We start from the raw sequence: 4481 nt of genomic DNA, 5'->3' as shown, positions 1-4481 counted from the left end.
AGCTACTGGAATGAAGGGTTGAATTTAAAACACATTGAAGTCAAAAAATCAATAGGAACTTGACAGCAAATAGGATGGGGAAAGAGAGAAACAACATTTAGTACACCATGGATGCAGAAGCACTTGGAAAAGCATAAAGTCCTCTACAACATATGGAGCTATAATAATCACTATTAATCAAATATGGCTCCAGGGGGCACCTGGGTGACTCAGTCATTAATCGTCTGCCTTCAGCTCAGGTCATGATCCCAGCATCTGGGATCGAGCCCCGCATCGGGCTCCCTGCTCCACGGGAAGCCTGTTTCTCCCTCTCCCACTCCCCCTGCTTGTGTTCCTGCTCTCACTGTGTCTCTCTCTGTCAAATAAATAAATAAAATCTTTAAAAAAAACAAAACAACACACACACACACAAATATGGCTCCAGGTCTGGATGACAGGAAAATGCTGGACTGATACTACTGAACTGAATCAAAACTAGAGAAGTTGAGGATCAAAGAGAAAGTGGGCTTTCCTTTCATATGCTAATTTACCCACCACCCCTTTATCTACAGTATTGAGATGGAATTTACCACCAAGGGACAGACCGAAGGGAATCCTCTTATTTTTATGCAACTCCCACCTTTATTCTTATTGTCTGATAACAATTCCTAGAAAGGTAAAGAAAATAGCTATTCAAACTTAGTAATTAGAAAGATTTGTGATATATCTTGTAAAGACTGTTCTGACACTAGATCTGATCTATGGCATTGTTTTCTAAAACTTATAAATAGAAAAATTAATTAGGAAGAAATAACATTTAAAATTGATCAGAGAATACAATATATCTAGGCTTGTATTTCAAATACTAGATAGACTATAAATAGAAAAAAGAAACTTTTTTTTTTCCAACTTACTAGTAAAACTTGTATGTAACTCAGAACCAACCTAAAACAATGCATCTTTTTTTTTTTTTTTTTTTTTGTAATCTCTACACCCAATATGGGGTCAGAACTTACAACCCCGTGATCAAGGGTTTCATGCTCTACCAAATGAGCCAGCCAGGTGCCTCAACTATACATCTTTAAAAGGATTGTTCAGGATTCATAAGAGGACACGCTACCCCCAAAATATGGCACCTTTGCATTTTGCACACTTTAAACTGAAGGAATTTGAAAAACAGCAGGTGCAGGAAGAACTTTCTAACCTTCCCTGAAGCAAGTCCTAAGTCCCTCACATGAGAGATGCCCTCCCTATGGAAAGAAGCATCCCTATCTCTAAAGAGAAAGGGACACAAAAGAAATCTGAGTGAAGAGGTCTTGCTAAATTTTCCCAGTTTCCTAAACCACTTGATACACTTTGTCCTATTACACCTTTCCACAACTTCACTCTTCATCAAACCTAGCATAAAAACACTCAGATTTGGGGCGCCTGGGTGGCTCAGTCAGTTAAGCATCTGCCTTCAGCTCAGGTCATGGTCCCAGGGTCCTGGGATGGAGCCCCGCATCGGGATCCCTGCTCAGCGGGAAGCCTGCTTCTCCCTCTCCCACTCCCCCTGCCTGTGTTCCCTCTCTCGCTGTGTCTCTCTCTGTCAAAAGATAAATAAAATCTTAAAAAAAAAAAAACAAAACTCAGGTTTAACCACTTATTCAGAACTTTTCTTATAAGTGCTCTCATGTTACATAAAACTTAGATTAAATAAATTTGTGTGCTTTATCAGTCTACATTTCAGACGCAGCCAGGAAACCTAAGAAGATCAAGGAAAACTTCCTCTCCTACAATTAACAACCAAAAATTAAGAAACCTTTTACATTTCTTTTTTCTTCACATATACCCCCTTCTCCATCCACAGACTTTACTCCTGTGGTAGGACAGGGTGGCCACAGACACAAAAATAAGATTCAGCCTAAAATCTAGGGGACAGAATGTAGAAAAGTATAAAATATTCATGATGAGAAGCTCCAGACTTCAATTTCTAAGAATTCATATCTGTAAACTGGATTACTGATTAAATAAGTGATTAACTGCCCATAAGTCATCTACCACAAACTCTGTGTACCTCCAATTCCTCATCTATAAAACCAGAGATGATAGTAGCTCACACCTCATTAGACTGATCAAAAAACTTAATACCTGTAAAATGCCTGGACCTGTGCTGGCACATGGTACCCCATCCACGCAGACTCTCATCCACCCTGTTAGACACTTACTGATAAGATGTCACTGCTGTCGTAAGAGACCTCAGTAAAGGGCCGACCTCAGCTGTTAGCAAGGAAACTGTAACATGGGAAATACAGAAGGATATAATCACAAATGCAAAAAGGGAAATCGACGAGAAGTCAGGGATTGGCTTTAAAATACTACAGGAAAAAATAAGTAAATAAAATAAAATAAGATAAAATAAAATAAAATACTACAGCAACAAAAATAAAGAATGGGAGGAAAGATAAAAATAGGGATGGATGAAGCAAGTGTCAATTGTTGATTACTGTTGAATCAGAGTGGTGGCTAAAGAAAGGATTATTAAATTATTATCTACTTCTGTAAAGGCTTTAAAAGTTTCACAGTAAGAAAAGAAATTTTAAAAGTTAGAAAAGCAATAAGAGGGGCCCCTGGGTGGCTCAGTCGGTTGGGTGTCTGCCTTGGGCTCTGGTCATGATCCCAGGGTCCTAGGATCGTGCCCTGTGTCGGGCTCCAGGCTCAGCGGGAAGCCTGCTTCTCCCTCTCTCACTCCCCCTGCTTGTGTTCCCTCACTCGCTGTGTCTCTCTCTGTCAAATAAATAAATAAAATCTTTTTAAAAAAAAAGAAAAGAACTGGCAAGATGGCACTGCCCGCGTTGTTACGCCCATTCTCCAAGCTGCTGGCTCCTGCCAGGCTCCCAAGCGGCTCTTCAGCGCGATCAAAGTTCTACATTCGGGAGCCGCCACATGACAGACCTGACTGACTGAAAGTTGGACTGACCTTGGGCACCTCCGCCTTCTTGTGGATCTATCTCATCAAACAACATAATGAAGATGTTTTAGAGTATAAAAGAAGAAATGGGTTGGAATAAACTATTGAAATACTAATATGGTATGCTCCATATAGTGATTATACTAGTTCCTTTGCATTCACCAATCTGTTGAGTTGTAAACGTGTGAGAAAAAGTTATATGTGCATGTATGTCCAATCGGCATTTGTGTTTTGCATCATTAAATGAAAAAATAAAAATATTTCTGTATTCTTCAAAAAAAAAAAGAAAATAAATAAGGAATACACAGCTCTTAAAATAACAATGTAATTACTATTACTAATTATGTAGTCTCTTGCTAGCTTAAGAAGTTTTAATCAACTCAGCAAAGGAGTTTTATTTTTGCTGGTTTGTTGTGCATTTCTACTGCCCTTAATAATCTTGGCCTTTGCTTTAAATCAAGTTCCCACATAAAACAAAACAACTTCTTCAATGTCAAGGGAAGTCAAGTCACTTCTATGCTTTCGTCTTGTTTGGGGTTCTTCCCACACATTGAAATTTACGTTTTTTTTCAGAAGAACGAGATGGTGACACAATGTGGGATCCCTCACCTAAGATCCAGAGCACTTCTCTTATCACCAGTTGGTGGCCTTTTTTAAAAAAAAAAAAGGATTTTATTTATTTATTTGACAGACACAGTGAGAGAGGGAACATAAGCAGGCGGAGTGGGAGAGGGAGAAGCAAGCTTCCCGCTGAGCAGGGAGCCCGATGCGGGGCTCGATCCCAGGACCCTGGGACCATGACCTGAGCCGAAGGCAGATGCTTAACGACTGAGCCACCCAGGCACCCCACCAGTTGGTGGCCTTACCTTTCACAAGACAATTTACTCACTTCTGCTGCTCCCCAACTCCGCCCCATGCTCTCTCTGTCTCTCTCTCAAATAAATATAATCTTTAAAATAAATGAATAAATAAAATGAGGGATTTGAATTCCATCTTTAAAATTACTTACAGACCTGAAATGTTCTTTTTTTTAAAAAAAAATTTTATTTATTTATTTGAGAGAGAGAGAGAGCACAAGCAGGGTGGGGAGGGTGGGAGGGGCAGAGGCAGAGGCAGAAGCAGGCTCCTGGCTAAGCAGGAAGCCCCACCTGAGGCTCAATGCCAGGACCCTGAGATCATGACCTGAGCTGAAGCCAGACACTTAATGGATTCAGCCACCCAGTGCCCCAGATCTAAAATATTCTGACTTCTAATCGAAAAGAGAGTGGTTTCCTCAACCACTGATACCACTACTTGTCACCTGCACCTGATAGATTGATATCAGGTACTTCCGGTAACTTTACCTTAAAAAGATAAGAAAAACAGGGGGAGGGGGCTAGATTTGTCAATAAGAAATAGCCCATCTTCCTAGAGAATGAGTTGGAAATTGTTGATTTTACTCACACATTTACTGTAAGTAAAAATCAACACAGGGGAACCTGGCTTGCTCAGTTAGTAGAGCATCTGCCTCTGCTCAGGTCATGCTCTCAGGGTCCTGGAAGGGAGCTGCATC

At 40.3% G+C, this 4481-nt stretch overlaps 1 pseudogene; it reads left to right on the top strand.

Annotated features, from left to right (window-relative positions):
• The first annotated feature begins 2796 nt into the window (after window positions 1-2796).
• LOC112825916 (NADH dehydrogenase [ubiquinone] 1 subunit C1, mitochondrial-like) lies at window positions 2797-3207 on the top strand (annotated as a pseudogene).
• Window positions 3208-4481: the final 1274 nt, after the last annotated feature.

Source organism: Callorhinus ursinus, unplaced genomic scaffold (assembly GCF_003265705.2).
Source record: "Callorhinus ursinus isolate GAN/ISIS: 27379988/994484 unplaced genomic scaffold, GSC_fseal_2.0 scaffold4, whole genome shotgun sequence".
NCBI classification, from domain to species: domain Eukaryota; kingdom Metazoa; phylum Chordata; class Mammalia; order Carnivora; family Otariidae; genus Callorhinus; species Callorhinus ursinus.
This window is presented reverse-complemented; position numbering and strand designations above follow the sequence as displayed.